The following is a 13035-nucleotide window of genomic DNA, read 5'->3' on the forward strand; positions in this document are numbered from 1 at the left end:
TCATATGATAATAAACAAGAATGCCAATGAGAAAAATAAATTATGTTATGTGGAAAGTTTTAATCTTTACTCATTGTTGATGTGACTGTAAAGTAATTTAGTGTACTTATTTTGGAATTCTGTTAGGAAATGTCGCCAAAATGAGTAAATAAAACTGTGCCATGTCCCCGTTCTATCCCTCACAAGCATGTAGTGAAACCACCCTATGTTATTACAGAGACACTTAATATTCATATTTATTGTTGCTCTGCTCAGAGTAGCTGGGAAATGGAATCTATGTAGATTTATTACAAATGACAATTAGATAAAACAATGGATGTGGTATAGAACACTAAACAAGTCTCACTGGTAAAATATGAATTATGAAGGCTGTACATTTGTGAGAGAACTTAAAAAATGCTCAATAAGATCACCCAGATCCATAGAAACAAATGGCTCATGTTTTCATTTTTATGTACGATTCCACGATTTGAATATTTTTTCGATATTTAAAATGTAAAAAGCCGAGAGAATAGCAATGAGCCATTGTGATCTGGAAAATTAAAAGGTATGATGTAATAAAATAAAAATAAAAGGAAAACAGAAAAGTCGGGTAGATGAGACAGAATGTTCCAAACATAAAATAATGATGGGAAATGGAGAATAAAAACACTGATGCAGCATAAACCAAATTGAAAGATAATAATAGGGGTAAGATGAAGTCTAAGATCTTCAGTGTACATAAAAATAAAAAAATATGTTCAGAATTTAGAATGCATGTAGCATGACAAAACAAATTATTGGGATTAAAAAATAACAAAACTTAAAAATTGATTTCTAAATAAATAGAAAAAATAATAAGACCTTCATAGTTACCTAGTACTGCTGTGGATATATCTGAATGTTTATGGATTAATTTTATTTGGAATGTAGTGTGGGGTTATAAATCTACTGATAGAGTATTTTCATCAAAGATAAGGACATCAAGGAGATTGTATGAAAAACTGATGACAAACAACTTGAAGTTTAGAGATTAGTATTTCCTCAGTGGTCTGATGGAATGTTCTGGTCATGCTCCAATGTTATATGAGATACGTACTTGCAGAAAATTGAGTAGAAAGCACAGGGATGAGCTTTGTCATTTATTTTAATGAAGAAGCCTTTTTTAAAAGGTACCTGAATTAGAGGGTAAGACATCTCTCAAAGAAATGGGTTGTACATATCATTGCAAGACACAGGATAATTCCCTGTGTGGTAATTTTCAGAGAAACTCAACTAGTGCTGAGAACAGTATGAGGAATAGCCATTGCTCTTAGTTGCACACAGTAACTCAATCAATAGTTATAACTTGTTTGTGAGAAAGATTTTAAAGACTGAATAGATTATAAGAGCCAGAGGAGTTGAGTGATTCCAAGAAACTGATTTCCAGACATAACAGAAATTCTATACATAGGAAAATACAGAGATTGGGACAGCATGTAGGTGGTATGCACACAGTTAATAGAAATGGACTCCCACAGTTGAGGAAAGTACAAGGATGTAGTTCTCACCCTAACCAAGAAATTTTTGAAATTGACATTCACATGCAGAGGAAAATTAGCTTTCTCCAATGGAGCATTATTTTGTTATTAACCACCCTTAAGGATGAACACATGGCTAGCAATAGCAACTGAATGCCAAAACAAACTGAACTTAACAGTATTTTATAGATATTTATTTACTTGTGCATTTATCATGTTGCACTTGTTTTTGGATACAAGCAGGGTTCCAGAGCTGCAATTTTATCTGTTTGTGTTTGTGTGAGTTGTGTGTGTGTGTGTGTGTGTGTGTGTGTGTGTGTGTGTGTGTCTGTGTGCGCGCACACACACGCGCGTGGTATATGCAGGTGTATGTGTGTTTTCTGTTTTTAATTCTTCTTAACCCATTTTATGTGTTTTTTTTTTTTCTACAGAAAGAATGGAATAATATGTAGTTGGGTGTTTGGGAAAAGATCTGGCATAAGTTTAGAAAGAATATCTGTGATCAGAATACATTGTATAGTTAACAAAGGATCTTCACTGTTTTGAGCATGGAAATGTTGCATTTCAATCACAACAGTTTCATCTAAGCTAAGAAAGGAAAACACAGGGAATAGAGAGTTCCTCTCCACACCCACAACATCTCACTGTTGGAGATTCTTGACCCCACTCTGCCCCCTGCTGGCCATAAACTCCCATGCAGTAGGTTTACATTGAAGTTTCCATGGTTGACCTGAGCAGTAACATACCCATGCAACTAGGATGCTTGCAGGGCTCATATGCAGAGAGAAATATCTCTTGTTTACCTGGAGATCATGACTGATGTCTCAACATATGAGTTTAAGTTGATCCTACATTATCATCAATGGTACATTCAAAGTCATCCTTTATCGTGGTGGCAGTTGGTTCCAGATCTTGTGGTTCCTATTTGTAAACAGGAGAGACCAGGGTTTTTGTTTGGAGGAATTGAACATAGAATAATTGTTGTAAGAGTCTGAATATTATAGAACTGCCATGAGAATGACACCAGAGTTACAGCAGGTAGTTGGCATTTTAATATTGTCTTGATGATGTCATGAATTGCAAGGAGCAATAAGTGGTTGGAAACATATAATCGTTGATTTAGCATCCAAGTGCAGGAAAATATGGAGGGATATAGAGGGGGATGTATGGAGGAATACCCATATGGGGGTGGGGGTGGGGAGGAAGGAGTGGAGCGTTTATGGACAGGAAGCCGGGAAGTGGGATAATGTTTGAAATGTAAGTATCATTGTCTAAGCTGCCATGAGGTTATGCTAGGTATGGCTTACATTGACCTTGCCACATCTGCCCTGAGTAATAGCATAACCCTGAAAATTCAGTGTTCATAGAGCTCAGATACAGGAAATAAATGCTCTTGTTTACCTGGAGACGATTACTGATGTTTCAGAGATTGAAGCTTATTTTTTCTTTATTATAACTAATGACACCCTCAAAGCCAGCCTTCTACTTGGTAATGGTTGGCTCAAGCTCTATAAGTTCACACTTGTGCTAAGGTGAAAACTGGAGGGAATGGGGGCTTTGTTGCATTCATCAGTGTAAACCTAGTGAAGACTCCCTGAAATCAGAAAAGAACACAGGACAGATAGAGCTCCACTCACTCCAATGTATGCATCAATAAATTCCTACAGCAGTCAAAATTTCCAACAGAAGGAGGAGGAACAAAGTAGGTAGCCAGAGATAAATTAACAACTCCAGAAAAATATATTCACCTTGAGAAATAAACAGAAATCAAGCAAATATATTATATAACTCAACCTGTATCATACATACTGCAATTACATTTACATTCTCTTAATGCAATGAGCAGAGAGAATGGATCATGATACAAAAAGGATTCTCATGAATGAAAGTGGTGTCCAGAAAATGTAGTACATCTACACAATGGAATACTACTCAGCTGTTGAAAACAATGACTTCATGAAATTCATAGGAAAATATATGGAACTAGAAAATATCATCCTGAGTGAGGTAACCCATTCACACACACACACACACACACACACACACACACACACACACACACACACACACAATTGTATGCCATCACTGATAAGTGGATTTTAGACCCAAAGTTCAAATTATCCATTATACAATCCACAGACTACATGAAACTCTAGTATAAGGACAAGGAAATTGTGGATGCTCCAGTCCTTCTTGAAAGTGGAAACAAATATATTCATATTAGTATATATGAAGACAATTTTGAAGCAGAGACTGAACATATGACCATTGAGAGCCTGACCCACCTGGAGATCCAGCCCATATACATACAACAAACAAACATAGACAGTATTCCTGATTCTAGCAAGTACATGCTAATAGGAGCCTGTTATAGTGGCTTCCTGAGAGGGTCAGCCAGAATGTGACAAATACAGGGGCGAAGGTTAGAAACATACCACTGAATTGTGAACAGGATCCTCATTGGAGGAATTAGAGAAAGGATTAAGGAGGTGAAATGTCTTGTAATGTCATAAGAACAACAATACCACCAACCAGAGCACCCACAGTGTTAACAACTACCCAAAGGGTACACATGGACAGACCCATAGCCCCAGCTTCATGTATAGCAGAGGATGTTGTTAGTGGGCATCAATGGGAGAAGAAGCCCTTAGTCAGGCAAGGATGGACACCCCCCAACCCCCAGTGTAGATGAATGTCAGGATGGGAAGTCTTGAAATGGGTTGATTGGAGAGGAGGAACACCCTTATAGAAAGGGGGAGTTTGATGTCATGGGAATTTTGGAAGGAAAACTGGGAAAAGAAATAATATTTGGAATGTAAATAAAAATCCAATAACAAAAATAAGTCAATTTAAAAGGAAAGCTACAAGTTTTCAAACACGAGGCATGAAGCATTTAGTGATCAACACCATCAGGAGCATCTGCAAATCTTCATGTACCTTCTTTCCATTGACAAGAGGGTTCTCCAAGATAGGAAGTAAGATTGTGACGTGGGAGCTCAGTTTTTCATATGCCATCCACAGTGTTGAGTCCAGGCAGATCTACTGGGCAAGTGTAGGAGACCAGTGTTAGGGTATCATCCAGTGCCATGTGATGTTCTAGTTCAAGAAATTAGTAGGTAGAGAGAATCTGGGTATTTCACATCAACTAACCTCATTATGTTTTGGTTCTCCTCACTCATTTTGTGCATGTTTAATGTTTTAATTTAAATTTGTAATATCAAGCCATTATTTCATTTTTGTGACTCAGGATCAGAGATAAGAAGAAAGAAACTTAAAGACTGTCTGTGTAGCTAGCTGTACAAAATCCTGAAGTTGGAGAAGTGATGTCCTCACACCAACAACATACTAAACTACCATTTACATGTGAATATGGACAATGTTTACTGTAACACACTGGATTACAAGGTCCCCTGTAAATGTTTGTAGTGCTCTGGACTTTGCCTGGGATTAACTTCATTGCTGCCCTGTCTCATGATTCAAGGATGAGATTCTTTCAATTTGATGGGAAGTCTTAGGTTTTTGAGCCAAAACCCATCCTAGGTTTCAGATTTACTAGCAGAGCATTTTATTATCATGTTAAGAACCAGCATCAATAATGGAGTTTAAGGATTTTTTTTGTTACTGTGGAGATTTCTGAGATTAATATTATGATTACTTGTGAGGGATTCATGTTCTTGCCCTTCTTCCCAAACTAAAACATTAATGGCTGGATACAATTTAAATCTCATGATATTAGATCTAACCCACGTTAGTAGACATAAACATCAAATAAAGATATGTCTGGTTGGTGCTCTACACTTTATATCTTGAATCCTACTCCTCGTATCATCAACATATAAAAGGTTCTCCTCACATTAAAACAACGGTAACATCATTTTCAATCCAAGTGTTTGTAAATTTCTTAAGGGATAAATGATTTTTCCATTTTATCTAACTATTGTTTCCAGTGCAGTGCTGTATCTGTCACATTTCACTGTGATAAACAGAGATAATCAGTCATGCCCTCAGGACTGATTGGAAATACATTAAGTAAAGTCTCACCTTGAATATATCTAAGATATGGAACATTGAACACTTTACCACTATAAAGCCATTCAGTGAAAAGTATAAAGATGAGCTGCTCCAAATTTTCCTCAATATATTTTTAATATTTAAGACCTCATCTGCAGGGTGCTTAAAATCTATATTTATGTTACATAGTTAGAATAAATTTATGGAATACATAGAATTTTAATTTTGTTCCACAGTTTCCATACTTTTCCCCAGACTTTCAAACTGAGACACAGAATTACTTCATTCCCATCTGAAAAATTCTGGAAAAAAATATATATATATTGCAGCATATATTATATACTAAAATCACCATCATATATATCTGCCCTCCATTGAAAAATATCTGAAATGAAATATTTATTTTTCTGGTTATATATGATATTCTCTCCCAGAAGAGACTATCTTCTGTATTTCCCATATTCAGAACCGCTGGTACTTGTATCTCTGGCTCCCTGGCTATTTCTTTCAAACCTGAAAACTTAGATAGGTTCCAATATCATTCTATTGTCTACTGATCTTTGTATAGCATTCCTATTGGCTCTTTGGTGAGGACGTTTATGAGTTATTTGTTTCTCAAGGAGGTAATATTAGAAGTTATGGCCACGGCTCTCCTGATCCCCTCTGTAGTTTCCTCTTTGCAGTGTTTAAGCGCTCTCAATTTCAGTAATTGACACTAAGTCTCCTGTAAGATATTCAAAAATGAATTTGTCTGTGTTTGGTTCTGTGACTATAAAGGATGTTTACTGTATACATCATGTGGCTCTGACTTACGGTTTCATCTAGACTTTGGCTTCAAATTACATGGCAAGAAAGCTCCAAATAGTTACACTGTTCTCCTTCAGTGTACATTTGTATATGTGGAAAGTGGAAAATACTGAATGAGCATTACAGAATTGAGTCATTTACAATGAGGCCACGTGGTACTTGCAAATATTTCAGGGTATTCACAAGGCTCTTGGAGGCTTTCAATAAACAAAATCATTTTACTACATTGTTGAAGAAATTACTTTTATATTTCAGTGAACACAGAAAATTTGAGCCTTTGTGCAAATAAAAACGTAACTCTCTTGACTAGCATTCATGGAATGTTGTATATTTTGTATGGTATCAGTGATTAAAATAATAATCAACTCATCGATAAACCTGGTTAACTAAAATACTTACTTCCTTATAGGTTGTTTTGGTATAAAGTGGCACAAATGTTATGGGGTAAATCATTTATTCTTTGAAGAAAATTAAGGTATATCAGATAGAAGTCTTGGATGATACTGTTGTGGTTGCCAAGAGCCTATGGAAAGAATATAATCAGCTTGTGAGAAATTAAAAGTTATTTTTCTTATAAAGCAATATACAAATAAGATGAGTTTTATTTACATAACCATATATAAACTTAAATCTTCATGCCACTCAGATATCATTTTGAATATTTATTGCATTTCAACTGTTATTCCTTTTCCAGTTTTCCACTCTGGAAACCTCCTATACCTTACACCATCCCCCTGGTTCATGAGTGTGCACACACACACACACACACACACACACACAAACACTCACACACACACACACACACACACACACACACACACACACACACGTACGTACACACACACAGCCTCCTGCCTCCCTGCCCTGGCAGGGCACCTGCAGGGCACACCTACACTGCAATATCCAGCCTTCAGACATCCAATGACCTCACCTCCCACTGATGTCTAACAAGACCATCCTCTGCTGCATATGTGGCTGGATTCATGGGTCACTCCATGTATTATCTTTGGTTGGCAGTTTAGTCCCTTGGAGCTGTTGGGGGGTTGGTGTTGCAAAGCCCTTCAGCTCCTTCAGTCCTTTCTCTAACTCCTTCATTGAGGACACTGTTGTCAGTCCATTAATTGGCTTCAAGCATTTGCCTATGTATTGCTCAGACAGAGCCTCTCACAAGACAGCTCTCTCCTGTCAGCATTCATTTCTTGGCATGCACAATACTGTCTGCTGTGTATGGGATGGATTCCCCAGGTGGGGCATGGAGTTATCAGACTGTTTATTGATTTATCTGATCCTGATTTAACTTTGGTGCCTGGTATCTGCCTATAAAACTGACCACTTAATCCAGATTTTCCACTTTTGTTGAATATAGACTTCTATAGTAAGTCCTGGTGATATTTTGGATATCCCCAGTTTCTGTTGTTATGTCTCCATTTATATTCCTTGCTTTTTACAGTTTTATTTGGATTTCTATTTATGTTTTGTTATTCCCTTTCCTGGTTTCCCATCCATAAACAACCTGTTCCATCCCCTTTCCCCCTTCTTGTATGAGGGTGTTCCCTTATGAATCCTCCCACCCTTTCCGGTCTGCCAGTCTCCTGTCAGCAAGCACTTCTTGACATCAGCAATAGTTACTGGGTTTGGTGTCCGCATAAGGGATGGATCTCCAGATGGGCAGTGTCTGGGTGAAATGTCCAGAAGTTTCTGCAGGTCTATTTGTCCCTGTATTTCCTCCAATGATTATTTTTCAACTTTTTAAAGAAGGAAATAAGCATCAAACCAGATACACTCAAACTAATAGAAGAAAAACTAGGGAAGCATCTGGAACACATGGGCACTGGAAAAAATTTCCTGAACAAAACACCAATGGCTTATGCTCTAAGATCAAGAATTGACAAATGGGATCTCATGAAACTGCAAAGTTTCTGTAAGGTTAAAGACACTGTGGTTAGGACAAAATGGCAACCAACAGATTGGGAAAAGATCTTTACCAATCCTGCAACAGATAGAGGCCTTATATCCAAAATATACGAAGAACTTAAGAAGTTAGACCGCAGGGAGACAAAAAACCCTATTAAAAAATGGGGCTCAGAGCTAAACAAAGAATTCACAGCTGAGGAATGCCGAACGGCTGAGAAACACCTAAAGAAATGTTCAACATCTTTAGTCATAAGGGAAATGCAAATCAAAACAACCCTGAGATTTCACCTCACACCAGTGAGAATGGCTAAGATCAAAAAATCAGGTGACAGCAAATGCTGGCGAGGATGTGGAGAAAGAGGAATACTCCTCCATTGTTGGTGCGATTGCAGACTGGTACAACCATTCTGGAAATCAGTCTGGAGGTTCCTCAGAAAATTGGACATTGAACTGCCTGAGGATCCAGCTATACCTCTCTTGGGCATATACCCAAAAGATGCCCCAACATATAAAAAACCCACCTGCTCCACCTATGTTTATAGCAGCCTTATTTATAATAGCCAGACGCTGGAAAGAACCCAGATGCCCTTCAACAGAGGAATGGATACAGAAAATGTGGTACATCTACACAATGGAATATTACTTAGATATCAAAAACAATGACTTTATGAAATTCGTAGTCAAATGGTTGGAACTGGAAAATATCATGCTGAGTGGGGTAACCCAATCACAGAAAAACACACATGGTATGCACTCATTGATAAGTGGCTATTAGCTCAAATGCTTGAATTACCCTAGATCCCTAGAACAAAGGAAACTCAAGACAGATGATCAAAATGTGAATGCTTCACTCCTTCTTTAAAAGCGGAACAAGAATACCCTTGGCAGGGAATAGAGAGGCAAAGATTAAAATAGACACAGAAGGAATACCCATTCAGAGCCTGCCCCACATGTGGCCCATACATATGCAGCCATCCAATTAGACAAGGTGAATGAAGCAAAGAAGTGCAGACTGACAGGAGCCGGATGTAGATTGCTCCTGAGAGACATAGCCAGAATTCAGCAAATACAAAGGCGAATGCCAGCAGCAAACCACTGAACTGAAAACAGGACCACCGCTGAAGGCATCAGAGAGAGAACTGGAAGAGCTTGAAGGAGCTCGAGACCCCTTATGAACAACAATGCCAACCATCCAGAGCTTCCAGGGACTAAGCCACTACCTAAAGACTATACATGGACTGACCCTGGACTCTGACCTCAGAGGTAGCAATGAATATTCTATTAAGATCTCCAGTGGAAGGGGAAGCCCTTGGTCCTACTAAGACTGAACCCCTATTGAACGTGATTATTGGGGGGAGGGCAGCAATGGGGGGAGGGTGGGGAGGGGAACACCCATAAAGAAGGGGAGGGGGAGGAATTAGGGGGATGTTTGCCCGGAAACCGGGAAAGGGAATAACACTCGAAATGTAAATAAGAAATACTCAAGTTAATAAAAAAAAAAAAAAAAAAGAAGGAAGTAAGCATCCATACCTTAGTTGTCCTTCTTGAGCTTCATGTGGTCTGAGGATTGTGTCATGGGTAACCTGACCTTTAGGGCTAATATCCATTTATCAGTGAGTGCATACCATTTGTGGATTTTTTTAATGCATTTCTCACTGAGGATGATATTTTCCAGTTCCATCCATTTGCCTAAGAATTTAATAAAATCATTCTTTTTAATAGCTGAGTAATACTCATTTCCTGCCATCTACTACTCTTGGGTGTATTTGTTTCTTTTTATTCTAGATCACTAAATGAACTCTCAAGCTGATCTTGTACACTCTGTCCAGTTTCTGTTAGTAGGCACTCAGAGATGAGTTTTCTTCTTAGCACTTCTATCATAGTGTCCCATAAATTTGAGTATGTTGTGCCTTCACTTTCATTAAATCCTGAAAGGTCTGTTATATCTTTCTTATTTCTTCCTTGTCCAAGTTATCACTTAGAAGTGAATTGTTCAACTTCCATGTATATATGGATTTTCCATCCTTTTGTTGCTGTTGAAGACCAGCCTTAGATCTGGTGAACTGCATGGGAAGTGTCCATGTTTTCCTTTATTGACAACTTGGTTGAAATTTGATTTTAACTGATATTACAATGGCTCCTCAAGCTTCTTTATTAGGATCACATGCTTGGAACATTGTTTTCCAGCCTTTTACTCTGAGGTAGTATATATCTTTGTCACTTAGGTGTTTTTCTGGTATGCAGTGGAATGTTCAGTCCTCTTTAAATATTCAGTGTGTTAGTCAATATCTTTGTATTGGGGATCTGACTTCATTGATATTAAGAGATATTAAGTAATAGTGATTGTTGTTTCCTTTTACTTTTGTTGTTAGAGGTGAAATTATGCTCATGTGCCTCTTGTCTTTTTTGTTTGTAGTAAGGAGATTACTTTTTTTGCTTTTTCTAGGGTATAGTTTCCCTCCTCCTATTGGGGTTTCTTTTAAATATGCATTTAATGTTTGTCACATAAATAAGGATCATATGTAATGAATGAAATATATATGTGCAATATGAATTAAAAGCAGATAGGTGCTTCTAATGGTAAATTTAGTATAAATGTATTATACAAGTGGCTTTAAAAATTTACACTTCTACCAGCAATGGAGGTTTGATCTTTCTCACCAACATAAACTGTCACTTATACTTTTAATCTTTACCATTCTGACATGTGTAAAATGGAATCTCAGACTCTTAAGGTTTGCAATTCACTGTTGACTAAGGGGAATGAAAATTTATGAGCTTATCTGCATTTGTGATTCCTTTGTTTCGAATCCTGTTTATCCCTACAACTCAGTTTAAAATCTGATTATTTGTTTGCTGATGTCTGATTTCATGAGATAGGTAATTCGAACATAAGACTTCTCTGAAATATGGAGTTGGTGAAGGTCCTTTTCCATATGCCACCTGCTGTTTTGTCTATTGATGGTGTTCTTTGCCTTACAAGATCTCTCAGTTTCATGAAGTTCCATTTTTTTATTGTGGCTCTAAGCACCTGTGCAATTGATGTTTTATTCATGATGCTGTCTCCTGTGACAATTTGTTTTAAACTATACCCCACATTCTCTTCTTTAGTCTTAAAATAGGTGGTTTCCTATTGAGGTATTCGTTTCTTCAAGTTTGTCTTGAGTATAAATCATAAAAACACAGACAGATCTATTTGCTTTCATCTGCATACAGACTTGAATTGCACTGGTACTGTTGATTGACAATGCTTTGTTTTGTTTGCTGTGTATTTCTGGCTTCATTTTCAAAAACAATGTGTTCATAAGTTTATAGATATACACTGGGGCTTCAATTCAATTCCATTTGTCAAACCTTCATCTTTGATTACATTAATATCCTGTTTTTATTACTTTTGAAATACTTTAAATACAATGCACAATTTAGTTCTGTATTATACATTGAAGTCAAGGAAACTGGTGTCTTGATAACCATTACTTTATTCTACAGAATTGTTTTAGCTTTTCAGGATTTTTGTTTGTTTGTTTGTTTTCCTATTTGAATTTGAGTGTTGTACATTCAATGTCTGTAAAGAATCGTGCTGAAATTTAAATGAATATTGGATTGCATCAAAAGCCTGTTTTTGGTAGTTTGACCAGTATTTCTATGTTAATTCTACCAATCTAAAAGCATGACAGATCATTCCACTGGCTCATAAATTCTTATACGTTTTCTTCAAAGACTTTCAGTTGCTTTTTTAAAATAATTGTTACATTTATTTACACATACATACATATATCTATATTATTTTTTATATTCATTCTACTTTCCTTAGACTCCAGATTTTATTCCCATCCTGTGCACTGTCTGACTGTTCGATGTGTCATACCTCTTCCTCATGCCCGTGGCTCCAGTTGGATTTCCCCATCACTTCAACCCCCCACTGCAGCAGACCTCTAAACCCCCTGAGACTTATAGTCTCTTGAGGTGCTTCTTTTCTGGATGAACCCAGACCTGGCAGTCCTCTGCTGTATATGTGTTAGGGTCCACATGTCAGCTGGTCTATGCTGTCTGTTCGATGGTGCAGTATCTGAGAGATCTCAGAATTCCAGGCTAATTGATACTGCTGCTCCTTCTACCATGTCACCCTCCTCCTTAGCTTCTTCCAGCTTTTTCATCATCCAACTACAGTGATAGGCAGCTTCTGTCTATAGGCTGTGTGCAAATCCCTGCATCTGACTCTTTCAGCTACTTGGTGCATCTTTCAGAAAACATTCATGATAGGTCCCGTTTTGTTAGTGGTCCATTGATCTCAGTAATAGCTTCAAGACTTGGGTCCTACTCATGAGTTGTATCACACATTGCGATGGTCTGTGGACTTTCTTTTCCTCACAGTCCTCTCCACTTCTAACCCCACAGTGCTTTCAGAGATGAACAATTATGGGCCAGAGTTTTGACTGTGGGGTGACAACCCTGTCCCTGACTTACTGCCCTGTCTTTTGGCTGTAAGTGGGCTCTACAATTTCCCTTCCTCCACTGTAGTACATGTAAGATACCTCACCATGCCATAGGGGCACATGTTACAATATGTTCAGAGTAGCCTTGTTTGTGTTAGCCAGAAGCTAGAAACAACTCAGGTGTCCGAGAACAGAAGAAATGATACAGAAAATGTGGGTCATTCACATGAGGGAATATTACTCAACTATTAAGAATCATGCCATCCTGAGTTTTGTAGACAAATGAACTAGAAAATACATGAAGTGTGGTAACTCAGATCCAAAAAGAAATACATAGTATGTACTTAGTAATAGGTGGCTATTAGCCA

Source organism: Rattus norvegicus, chromosome 6, assembly GCF_036323735.1.
Source record: "Rattus norvegicus strain BN/NHsdMcwi chromosome 6, GRCr8, whole genome shotgun sequence".
In the NCBI taxonomy this organism is placed as follows: domain Eukaryota; kingdom Metazoa; phylum Chordata; class Mammalia; order Rodentia; family Muridae; genus Rattus; species Rattus norvegicus.